Source organism: Cynocephalus volans, chromosome 14 (genome assembly GCF_027409185.1).
Source record: "Cynocephalus volans isolate mCynVol1 chromosome 14, mCynVol1.pri, whole genome shotgun sequence".
Taxonomy (NCBI): domain Eukaryota; kingdom Metazoa; phylum Chordata; class Mammalia; order Dermoptera; family Cynocephalidae; genus Cynocephalus; species Cynocephalus volans.
Genome location: NC_084473.1, coordinates 92,814,958 through 92,828,182, shown reverse-complemented (window position 1 = coordinate 92,828,182; position 13,225 = coordinate 92,814,958).

The window sequence follows — 13,225 nt, the reverse complement described above, 5'->3', positions numbered from 1 at the left end:
ATGGCAACCTGGTAGCAAGGCCGTGGTGGGAAGTGGCCACGCACAGAGCGAACAGTCTCGGCCTGCGTGGCAGCGTCTCTGCGTCCCGGCCGCCACCCGAGACCCAGGAATTGCTCGTGCTTCTCAGCGCCATCCACCCAACCTGAGCGGTCAGCAATGAAGAGGTCCCCGCGGTGAGAACCAGGGCTCCAAGGGACACAGAACCGGCCAGACTGGGGAGAAGCTAAGTGTCACTCGGGGATGGACCCGGTCCTGGGGAAGCTCAGGAGGCAGCGGGGGCAGCCGGGCGGGGCGCGCTGGCAGGAGAGGGGCGGACCCGCCAGCAGGGGGCAGGCTTTGCAGTTCCAGGCGCCCCTGGGATGGCACCCCGGCTCTGCGCCCTCCAGCTGCGGGACTTAGGCCTGCCCACCCTGGGCTTCCTCATCGGTGCGGGGAGGGTCGGGGGCGGGGCGTTAAGTGGCGCGACCCATGTCGTGTGTCGGCTGGTGCTGGAGCACAGGGCGAGCTTCCCACGCGCAGTTCCCTGCCTCCGCCTGCCGGGGCTGTGGTGCGTGGGAGCTGAGTGACGAGGAAGTCCACAGCTCAGTCATTAGAAGCAGGCGGCGTGGGGACCGTCGCTTCCTCAGCCGTCTGTCCCCTCTGGAAGGGCAACGGGGCCCATTTCCCCCCTGCTCCTTCCCTCCTGCCCCCGCACGCCACGCGGCCCCGCCCTGCACAGGTGTCACCGCCGCGCAGGCACCTGGGCCACGCTCGGCCTCTGACCTCGCTTCCCGCGGTGCCCGGCCCCCAGGCCTGTGCAGAGCCGGGAAAGCGGCTCCTGCAGGACTCGGCCTGACTGCGAGTGGGCTTGGCGGGAACAAGGTCAGAGGCCTGGCGAGGCCGACTCGACCCTGAGCCAGTCGCCCGGGGGTCCCCGAATTCCCCGTGACTGAGATGGCCGGGCCTGTGGCTGTTTCTGGGTGCGGTCCCCTCTACTAACCCGCGGCCCGAGTCGCTGCACTGCAGGCCGGGTGTTCCTGTGCGGCACATCAGCTAGTCCGTGTGAGCTCTGTCCTAGCTGCTGATGTGCACTGAGTGCTTTCCTTTGTGCTCGGCCTTTCTAGATGCCGGTTTAATCCAAAAACAACCCTGGATAGACACTGTCGTTGTCTCCATTGCACAGAGGGGAAAAGCAAGATGCAGAGCGGTGAAGCCAGGTGTCTGCTAGTACAGCGCCACGGTCCCCTTCATGCTTTAACTCCATGGACAAAGCCAGTGCTTACTGACGTGTGGTCAGCAGGACTGAAGCAGTGACCAACGCTGCTGTGCACAGTCGCCCTTTTCTTGCCTCTGTGTTTAGGGTGCCTCCAGCATCAGCTGCACAGATTCTGCCCCTGGGGCAGGGTGAGCGTCTGCCCTTCCATCCAGCACCCAGCACCCTGAGTGGCGGGGTGGATCCAGAACCCCGGTGTGCTGCCCAGGGGCGAGGAGGCTAGGTTTGGGGAGGGCCTCTCACCTGACACCCCCCACCCCCAGGCATGTTGCTTCGGCCTCATTCCACTTGGCAGGAGGAGCTAAGTCATTCAGTTCTTGACAGAATGTAACACATTCAGTCCCCCAGAGTGAGATACTGGTTATAAAAGAATGTGGTAAACAAACCCATGCCGCCTCTGTGGGGTACGTGATGTTCTGGATGGAGCTGCTCTGTTGCTGCAGCTGGGGAGGTGGGAGAGGCTCCAGTCCTGTTGGAGGTGTTTGTTTTTGCCAGCTCTTTTTCTCTAGTTTACACTTCTGAGAATGTGGACAGGCAACCAAGAAAATGTTGCTTGTTCCATCTTTGAACCTGATTTCCTCTACAAAGACTCTATTTCCAAACAAAGTCACATTCTGAGCTACTGGCTGCGTTTTGGGGGGACACAATTCAACCCATAACACTGTGTTACCTTTGACAGATTACTTACTGTCTGTGTACCTCAGTTTCTTTATTTGCAAAATCGGGTTGCTGACACACATCACACTTACCCCACAGGGTTGTTGGGATGACTAATGTAGAGACAGGGCTAGGTCTCACCAACCCCTCGAGCACGTTGTCCAGACAGGGTCACAAACCCTTCACATGCAGGTCTATGAGCTAGGTAACAGGAAAAGATCCTTGGAGCCATGGGTGAAGAAACAATAGGCTTTATTTTTTAGACAGGAGCTCTGCTGACCAGCAGTTCAGAGCCACTGCCTCACATACTGAAGAGCATACAAAAATAGCAACAAGCCAAAGGGTAGGTGGGTGTGCATGTGCACTAACTCTACTCCCACACAACTTGTTTACAAAGGATGTGCTGTATGATACCCAGCCAGACCTGAGGTGAGGGGGCCTGACTAAACTACTCCATTTTCCTCACAACCAAATAAGCCAATATGTGAATCAAGTGTTTGGAACAGGGTTAGTACTTAGTCAATGCTGTCTGAGAGCTGCTATTACCACGGCCCTCTCACTACACTTGCAGAAATGCAGGATCTGGGAAGTTAAGGCACTTGCTAAAGATTCCAAAGCTGGAGTAGGAACCTAAGTCTGCCCGTACCCAGACACAGCTCTGGGATAGACCACCCCTGACACCAGCATCATACTGCATGGCCTGGCCCGGTGCAGGCAAAGGAAGCCAACTGCACTCCAAGGGCAGGGATCCTGGTCTGGAAGATGATTTTTTTCCATTTGTTGTTTCTAATTGTTTTCAAAGCTCAAATGCACACAAGAAAGTAGGGGGTGGCTTCACCCCTCAATCTTTTACATGGGTGAAATCCCACCACCCCTGGCTTCCTCATCTGCAAATGGAGAGGGTGCCCTGGGGTGGCTCTGAGGCTCTGGCTACTCTGACAGCCTGTGGGTTTGTGGATCTACAAGCAAGGGCTGTAATACAGTCTGGGGATGAAATTCCTCAGCACCCTGCCCTGGGGCTGACTCTTCTGGGAGCCAGGCCAGGAGGGCAAATCAGATAGGCATGTCTGCCTGTGTGAGATCTTGTTATTGTCTTCTTGCTGATCTTGGTCATTGGGGGAGTGGCCAGGTGACTGTGCTCCCAAGGCATTGATGGGATGGGGCAGGGCTGACCCTTGGAGCACTAGGGTAGGGGCTCTCTATTCCACATTCAGAAGCTGGAAGGGAGGGCATGAACCCACAATTCATGGACTGGACCATTTATTGCCTGTTTGAACTGAATGTCTGTGTGCCCCCCAAATTCTTATGTTGCAATCCTAACCTCTAAGCTGATGGGATTAGAAGATGGGGCCTCTGGGAGGTAAATAGGACATGTGGGTGGAGCCCCCATGAATGGGATGAGTGCCCTTATAAAACAGACCCCAGAGAGCTCCCTCACCCCGCTTCTGTCATGTGAGGTCATAATGAGAAGATGGCCTTCAGCACCTGGAAGAACTGTGAGAAACACATGTCAAATTCCAGTTGTTTATTAGCCACCCTGTCTGAAGTACTTTGTTAAACACAGCCTGAACCGACTGAGACACTGCCCTGTTTGATTTTCAGCCATTGCTTTGAGAAGTAGATCAGCCTGAATTAGTGTGGAATGTATATATTTTAAAAAGCAGTTGCAGATCTGTCAAGTATGTTCTGGAAATGGATTCAGGCTAACAGTGTTCCAAATAGAGACACCTAAAACAAATAATTATGATTTGTTATCAGTGCATCACCACTTTTTACCTGACTGTGTTTCTTAGGTATGTAATGTGTACCCTATAATTTTGTTTGTGTTTTTCTCTTAGCAACTGTGGGGAAAATAGATTAATTTAGTCAGGCTCCCTGGACATTTCTTGTAAACAAGTTGTGTGTGGGTGGAGTTAGTGGCATGTGCACCAATGTATCTTTTTAGTTTTGTTGCTGTTGTGTGTTCTTGAGTTTGTGAAGCAGGCTGGCCGGCAGAACTCGCATCTAAAAATAGAGCATGTTTACTCTGCTGGCAACTGCTCAGTTTCAGTTTTTCTTTGGATTTTGTGGGTAGCAGTTGAGTTTCTGGGTTTCTCTGTGTGGACTGCTTGGCTCATAGTGTTGTGTGTGCTGAATAAAGATTATTCCTACTTCAACCAAGGCTCCAAGGACCTTTTTGCCAGTTACCTAGCTCACAGACCTGCATGTGAAGGATTTGTGAATGGTCTTGAGGGGTAAGTGAGCTCCAGACCCAGCCCTAGCTCTACAGCAGCCCTTTTCCTATAGATGGACCTAGAATAAATTTCATCCTAGTCCTGTTCCGAAACTGCCAGCATTGTTGGAGGCCCTGCTTTCACTGGCTCAGCGTAGTGGGGTCAGGCTTAGAAACCCCAGGCTGGTGCACTGCAGACTCTGAGAGTGAGACCAGAGACTGCCAGTTGCTGAGACCAGCTCCAGTGGGAGTTGACACTGGATGGCTGTACCTCATGGAGGGTAGGGTCCCATGCAGAGGACAAACTGCATATTGTTATCACACATCTCGCTGGTCCTAACAAAGACCTTTATCTGTTTACATCTTTATTACTGCCATTTCCCTTCCTTAGGGCCTAGAACAATGCTGAGCTTGGAACAGGTGCTCAAAAAAATGACATATTAGTGACACAAACAAATGAATGAACAAATGAGCAAACGAATGAGTGAATGAATGAATGAATGAAGATGCAGACATGGGCCTTGGCCTTTTGGGAGCACATTTAGTGTGGGTTGGAGTCTGATCACCCTGGCTGCCCTGATCAGAACTGAGCCTCAGCGCTAGAGGCACTGCTGTTCTGCGAGGCCTGTTCTGATCCAGCCTGGTGACCGTGGCCTCCCTCCATCCCAGTGGCCATCTTCAGTGACTCAGGCTGGCATGTTTTCACTCACTTGCTTTTTCTCTGTAGGAGACAAAGACACAAGGAATGGAGAGTGTGAGTAGAACAACTTTCAACCCTGGCAAGTAACACATGAGAACAGCCTGGGGGACTTAGAAATTAGTGGTTGCCCCCCACCCCGGGGTCTTCTTGGCAGGAAGGGGGGATCCTGGCATCAGGAGTATGAAGAGGTTCCTGGGTTGGGGGTCCTCACATGCAGCCAGAGCTAGAAGCACCAGAGCAGCTCTTCTCATAATTTTGCAAACATCAGAGTCATCGGGGGCTTGTCCCCCACAGGCGGCTGGGCCCTGCCCCAGTTCCTAATTCAGGAGTCTGGGGTGGTGCCTGAGAACCTGCATTTCTAACGGGCTCTCAGGCAGTGCCACTGCTGCCGGTCTGGGCAATGCTTTGAGAACTTCTGCCCAAGGGGCTCGGTCGCAGCTGCCCCTGCTCCCTGGCCCAGAGTGTCTTTGTTTCCTGCCCTCCTGTCCCAGCTCTTCCTTGTCTCTACGGGGGCACTCATGTTTCCTCTGCTCTGGCCTGCCCTCCCGGTGTGGTCTCAGGAGATGGGGACCCAGGGTCAGGAATGCCACAGCCTGAGTCCCACAGCAGGGCTGAGGGGCCACTGGGACCTGTGCTGAGCTCGCTCCTGCTTCTCTGTGTCCCCACCCTCTTTTCTCTCTCAACTGGGACACTTCTGGCTCCTCCAGGCATCTGCTGGGACACAGTGGCTCTTGAGTTTATAAGTTAGACATCCAGCTCCTCACAGAGGTTAACCTGTCTCCTTCTGGGACCCAATTCCAAATTTCTAAGAAAAAGTTATGCCAAGTGTGAGGTCACTAAGGAAGGAGACGCTGCCAGGTAAAGGAAGAGAAGATTTTATTAGCAAGCGGAGAGCGGACCTGCTGGGCTGAGACGAAACATGGCGACAGTGCCAAGAGGCAGCAGGGTGTCGTTTTTATAGGGATAGGATGGGCATCTGGCCTAGCCTAGGAAGACAGTGACAGTGTTCTAGTCTGGATACAGCCTGCTCATGGGACCAGACCTGGGGAGACAGAAACCCTGGGCTAGAGGGGAAAGCAGTCACCATGTCACACTCGAGGTGCAGCCTGCTCAGCGTGCTCGGGGGCAGAGACCTTGAAGAACCGAACATAGAGAAACGAAACTTTCTAAAAGTCAGGTTTTCAGTTCCAGGGACCTAACACTAATCCTACCTCAGGGTCAGCCCCCAGGGTACCAACACTCTCTTGACTTGGGAAAGGGCGTATTGTGATCCAGGTGTTACTATTATTTAGGTGGAGCAAGGCTAACAGATGGGGGTGACTGCCATTGAAAAGACAGTCTGTTACCTTCACAGTCCCCAAGAGTAGGGGGTGCACCGGGAGGGGCACACAGGAAGCTCCAGGGTTGGTCAGAGAGGAGGGATGGGGGAACCTGCCTCTATTGTGGTTTCTGCTGGAAGGAGCAGGTGAGGTTGAGGACACAGGTGTAGGATGGGGTAGTTTGAATACTTTCAGTGGGCTTTGATTGTCTGGTACTGGCCCTGGTGCAATGCAGGCAGCCTGGCAGTGGCCCAGAGTGTGAGAGCTGGATGAGGGACGTGGGTGGGTGTGGGCTGGGGATGGGGTGGATGGCAGAAGGGCAAAGGGGGCAGAACTTGCTTTTATAACAAACCCACTCTCTCTGTAACTAACCCACTCCTGCAGAGCCTTCATGACCTAATCACCTCTTATTAGGCCCCACCTCCCAAGACTGTTGCACAGGGGATCAAGTGTCCAACACGTGGGCTTTGGGGGACACATTGAAACCACAGTAGCCACTGTGGTAATTTGTTACAACAGCAATAGGAAAGCAACACAGAGCTCCCTTATCTCAGCCTTCTCTTTATACAGATGAGGAGACTGAAGCCCGTTTTCAAAGTTTTAGTTTAAATTTAATTTATAAATTAGTGTGGGGAGGGGATGGCTTTTCTTATGCCTCTGTGAATAAAACATAGAGTTTTTGTTTTTTCTGTTATTGTCTAGCTGACCAGGGAAGGCCTTGGAATTTTCAATTTTATAGGGTCTTATATTTACTCTATGGGCTTGATGACTATATTTTCTTGAATTAAAATTATGAAACTCTGATCTGATAAGAATAAGTGAATTTATAGGGATAATATGACAATATTTGGCATTGAAGCTGTCCCATACAACTGGGGACAAATAGTCCGTATTATAATACACAATATAGCATCCAACACACACTCTCCTCTCTTCAAGCTCCCTTCTCACCTTTCCCACTCTCTGGCACGTACATCACAAGGAAGGAAAAGGAGTTAGATCCTTGCTGCAAGGGTTTTCAGAGGATGCTGTTCTTCTCTGATCAGAACAAATCTTTGAAAGTTCTCCTGGGTCTAAAAATGAACAATCATTGCTTCAATCTTTGCAATACCCCTCATGGGTGATGGAGTTTGGATGTGTGGTCCCCTCCAAACCTCATGTGGGAATCTGATCCCCAGTGTGGCAGTGTTGGAAACTGATTGAGTCATGGGGGCGGATCCCTCATGAACGGATTCATGCTCTCCCTGGGGGAGGGAGGGTAGTGAGTGAGTTCTCACTCTATTAGTTCCCACGAGACCTGATTGTTTAAAGGACCCTGGCACCTTCTCTCTCTCTCTTGCTTCCTGTCGCCATGTGATCTTCTTGTACCCACTGGCTGCCTGCCACTTTCCTCCATGAGTAGAAGCAGCCTGAGGCCCACACCAGATGCAGCTGTCCCAGAATTGTAAGCCAAATAAACCTCTCTTCTTTATAAGTTACCCAGTCTCAGGTATTTCTGTTATGGACTAAAACAATGGGTGACTTTCACCTCAAACCTCAGAGGATTTCAAGATCTACAGAACATTCTGTGCCGTGTCCATTTCCCATCAGCTGGTGGAGAAATTGAGCTGAATGTGCTGTTGATGGTGGGGTCAGTTTGGTGCAGGCCTTGAATGGGGGACAGAGGGACACAGGAAAAGTAACCCCTGGTCCGCAGGTCCTACCGCAGGCTTGGGGTGTATACTAGGGTGACTGTTGGGTTTGAGCATTAGTTCTTGAAAGGACTGTTCAAGAAATTCTTGTGACTCTGTGACTGATCTTCCCTTAGAAAGAAGTGAGGTTATGTAATTTATAGCTCACAAGATCAGCAGTTGTACTTCAGCACGGCAGAAGGCAGGTTGCATGATTTTGCTTCCTCTCTTTGGCTATATTAAGCTGCGGGCTGTCCGTGCTGTTTAGTCCACAGGATCCCACAGAGGCATGTCAGCTGGGAGTGATGTGCATGGTTGACCACAAAGAGTGGAGAGAAGGGTTCAATCATTGGCATGTCCTTTATCCTGGGATGACAGTGGCATTTGTGAGATCTTTCTGCTGACGTGAATTCCCACCCTTGAAACTTACTTGGCTTGACCCACAATTTACAGCTCACTCTTCAGTCTTATCCAGTCAAAATTATGGAACAAAACCAAATATTTCCCTCTCAATTGGTTCTTGAATAAACATGGATACACGTACCATTTACCTCTTGCCCACAAGCTCCACTTTGTGCTATTCTGGTTCTGTAGGAACACTACCCACATGCAGTTACACACGCCCGTGAACTCACACGGTTTACTCACCTGTGCGCCCCGTGCCTGGATCTCAGTTTGATCTTCCTTTAACAGGAGGAGGACGGACTTGATTCTCTGAAGTTTCCATCTATATCTAATGTATTTTTCTCAGATTTTATTTACTCGATCTGAGTTTTGGCCTCCTAGAGTTACATTCCTTGTTAGTAAAAGGGTAAAACTAGGTCCAGTGGGCCCGTTTGACTTTGAGCCATTTGTTCTGGGTATGAAATTCCTAAGATTTCTCTAAAAGAGTTTCTGTACCTTTTTACACCTTTTTACCCATAAGACTATGAAGATCTGAATAAATCAGGCAGAAAGTGTCACTAAGGTTAATAACATGGATTTTAAAGTGCATTTTGAAAAGCATTTTTCTTTTCCATCCACCAACAGGGGGAATCCAAATTACATCTCTGTGTGAACTATGCAACACGGCCCAGCATACAGGCAAGAGGATGCAGGGGACCCAGAGGGCTAAAGCCCCACACCCTCGCCTTCCAGGAGGGGATGTAGCCAGGTCTTACCCTCTCTGACTTGGCTTCCTGTTCATATCAGGGAAGGCCCTGAACTACGAGGTCTTGTGGAGAGGCAGGATGAGTTGGCCGTGTCACAGGTGAGGCTTGCAGGGGATCCGGGTGGCTCTGAGCAAGCTCCTGTGGGCAGATGCAGGGCAGGCTCACCCAATCTTAGCTCTGTCCTCTCTAACTCCATGGAGGTGACTTGTGTGGAGGAGGGGAGCAACCAGCAGCGCCTTTGGGCCTGTTAGGAAGGTTTAGAAGACATTCGTTTTGTACAGACCTGACTTAGTGCTGAATTTCCACTTACAGGGTGTACACTATTCAGTTAGGCAAATACCACAAACTGGAATAAAGAATTAGAATATCAACCCCTTCCTTCACCTAACAATTACAAACTATATAAGACTCTGAACAAAACAAAATAAACCCAAATAAAACAAAACATAAGCTTTATCTTTCTTAGATCCCAGAAAAGTTCCTTGGGGGGAAACCAGCTCTCCCAATGGCTCATGACTGAAGGTCTTTTTTTTTCTAGCTAATGGGGCCATACCCATCGGGCAAATTACACATCCCTTTAAAACCATCTCTCAGCTAAAAGTATGTAATTTTTAGCGAGTCACAAAAAATAGGGGAACTTACACAGAATTTCCTTGGCCACTTCCCCATCTGGGTGATCACGCATCCAGCACTAAAGCCTGGGGGTGCTCCCCTGTGAGGAGGTGTGTCCACTGCCACCCAGTCAGAGTGAGTGACACAGCCTGGTTAGGAAATCCCTGCAGCCTGGAGGGTATAAATCCCCGCCCGGATCTCGCAGCTTCCACCAAAGGTGAAAGTCTGGCCTGGCAGCCTTACCCAGGCAAGAAGCACCTGGGAGGAAGATCACAGGGCTGCAGGTAAGAGGCTCCTGTGAGACAGAGAGGGGGAGAGAGAGAGAGAGAGAGAGATTCAGGAGTCAGGACACCCGGGTCGATCTCTGGGTGGAACCTCAGGTGACTCCCGATTTCTCTGGGACTCAGGTGCCTCGTCTGGGTGCCCTTCCCCATCTGTGACCTTCACTTCCGCGAAGGTGAACTTAAGCATTTCTTGACCTTTCTGGGCCTCGGCTTCTGTATTTGTCAAAAAGAGCCAGATCAGAGGGTTTCTAAGGACCTTCTATGATTCCAGGTGACAGGCAAACACACTGTGGAACCCAGCACAAGGAAGTCGATTGCCCCGGTGTCCACACACAAGAGGCTGCTGGTGTGAGATGTGCACTGGGTGCAGAGGCTTTCCTCCTCGGAAGGCTCATGGGATTTTCTGGTATGGAGTGTTTTAAAGGAAGTGTGACTGCTCTGCTACCAGAGCTCTCGGTGTTGGCTGAGAGCTGTCACTTGCAGTTGTTTGAGAGACATAGGACAGTTTGTCAATTGGTAAAATCTGTGTCCCTGAGGCTCAATGGCCAGGGTTAAAGTCCAGCTTTGCCTCTTACTGTCTGGGTGATGTTACACAGTTTACCCTCTCAGTGCCTCAGTTTCCCCATCTGCAAATAGCCGTCTTGATGATGGTGATTGTCACAGGGTTGTGGAAAGTCAGGAATACAAATAACATAAACACTTAGCGTAGTGCCTGGCACAAAGTAGGTTCCACATCAGTGCTCTTAGTATTTGAAGTTCCCTCTTTTGAATCCCATTCGCTTTTGGAGGCTTTTCCTCTTCTTAGCGCCCCAGCCCCCTCAGGATCCCTCTATCCTGGCCCCGCAGCTGTGCCTCTGAAGTGGTGAGATCTTGGGCCGGCCCGTGGCTCACTCGGTAGAGTGCGGTGCTGAAGTGGTGAGATCTTGGTCAAGACTCTTCTTCCGAGGCAGGTGAGTCCGGCCCCTCCGCGGCCCTCCCGGCGTTACGGGTCTGCGGGGGGTGCCACTGGCTCCCCTCCCTGCGCCTGGTCCCCTTCCACCAAACTCACCTTCCCTGCTGCATTTCTCCAGCTCTGACTTCGCAGGAGGACGTCGGGCTTCCTTTTCCCGAGCTCAGCGTGGCGTTCCCACGTGCACAGATGGAAGAGAGGCCTTCCCTCAAACCTCATTTAATATATTGTCCATTTTAATTGTATATTTTTCTTTTCCATTGTTTGGCCTCTTTGATTATCCTGAAAGGCGAGAAGGAAGCTTGGCGTAGGCGTCGGGGGAATGGTGAGGATGACCTCTGCCCAGTGTGTTCTCAGTTTGCCTGGGAGCCCCTTCCCGGCCCTGCCAGCAGGCCGACCCCTCAACATCCCCATCCCACCCCAACAAGTCCAACAGTTTGCCAGCTAGAGCTGAGCGATCCAGAATACCCAGAGACCCCAGTCCCTCCTCGCCTCCCCCAGGAGAGCAGAGTCGGCCTCTCCCGACAGCACAGCTGCAGCAGTGTGAGGGGTACAGAGGCAGGTTGCCTTTCTATGTTGTCATCACCCGCTTTCCACGTGGGGGACACTGGATAGTGACAGCACCTTTGGCCAGCGGTTCTCCACGGGCTTATTCAAACACAGACTGCTAGTTCCACCCAGAACTTCTGATTCGGGAGGATTGGGTGGGGCCCGAGGACTTGCATTTCTCATGAGTTCCCAGGTGCTGCTGCTGCTGCCACCCAGGGACCACACTTTGAGAACCAGTTGCTTAGGAACTAAGAGGAGGCTTCATGTGCAGGGCGAGCCTGTGAAGGGCCATTTTCAGGACAAGGGCCTCTGAGATCTGTGTTTCTCACCTCACCTGGGAGTCCTGGTAACATGCAGGTGATTCTGACTTACTGGGACCGAGGTGGGCCTGAGAGTCTGCATTTCTCACAAGTGGTGTCATGCTGCCAGTCTGTGGACCACACTTCGAGTAGCAAGTAGAAAATTTGGGATAAGGTCTTATTTGGAAGCAAGGAAGAAGTTAATGTAAAGCTTTGGGTGAATCCTAAGTTTTCTAGAGCTAATGGTCATCAAATGGTTTTCTTAAATGTCTGTGGTAGGTAGACTTCTAAGACGACTCCATTGATCCATGTGTAATTCCTCCTCCTTGAGTGAGGCTGGGATAGAGGAATACTTGAATGTCATTAATAGGTTACCTTATACAGCAAATGCAAAATAATTTTGCAGGTGTAATTTAGGTCCCTAATCAGTTGACTTGAAGTTAGTCAAAATGGAGACCGTGCAGAGTGGGTCTGACGTTATCAGCTGAGCTCTTTAAAAGAGCATCTGTCAGTAGGAGTCAAGTGGTCAGAGAGATTTGAAGCCACAGCAGATGCTGTTCTGTTGGCCTCGAAGAAACAAACTGTCCTGTTATGGAGAGAGCCGTGGGGCAGGAAATGGTGGTGGCCTCTAGTAGCTGAGAGTGACCTCCGCTGATAGCCAGCAAGAAAGAGGGGACCTCAGTCCTATTATCACAGCCACCATGTGAGCTTGGAACAGGACCCGGAGATCCATGAAGGAACATAGCCCAACCGACACCTTGATTTCAGTCTGTGGGAACAGAGACTCATCTAAGCTGAGCCCAGACATCCGACCTACAGCAATGTGGGCTAATAAATGGGGTGGTGTAAGTGACCGAGAGTGTGTCAAACAGCTATAGAAAATGAATACGACGTCCTAACCCTTTGATTGCTGTGTGTAAAAGTCCAGGCTGTACTGCAGCCATAACCTAAAACATCTCAGTAGCTTAGTATAGCACAAGTTTATTTCTTGCTCATGCTACATAAACTTCATTGGCCAGCTGCGTCAGACTGTGAAGACCTAGTGGACCTGAGTGTACCTATCACAGTGTTGCTCGCTCAGGTCACTTGGAGCGGCAGTGGACAGAGGCAGGTTTCAGATGGCCAAGCTTCATGGAGCTGTTCTCACCACCAGGGAGCATGCAGGTGGGTGGTGACAGCCAAGGGCAGCCGGATGGGCTGAGTGTGCAGCTGGAGCACTTGCCCACAGCCCCAGGGCAGAGCCAAGAGTTTCCTGGGAGGACTTTTTGGGTCTGTGGGAAACCCAGTAAGGCGGTGCTGTACTCAGGCCAAAGATTGGGTTTTCCTGCGGCAAGGGATTTTTCCACACAGTATAGATAAAAATTGCTTGGGGGTTTCAGTCTTTTTTGTGTGTGAGTGTGTGAGTGTGTGTTTGTGTTAACTTTGGTCTTTTCTTGTGGATACCCTGAACAGAGGGCTTGGGATAGCTGCTGCCCTCGGTGACCCTCAGAGGACAAGCTGTTCTAGGTGGGCACATTCTCCAAAGAGCAGAAGATGATCTTTTGAAGCATAGGAAGAAAATCCCAGCTGTT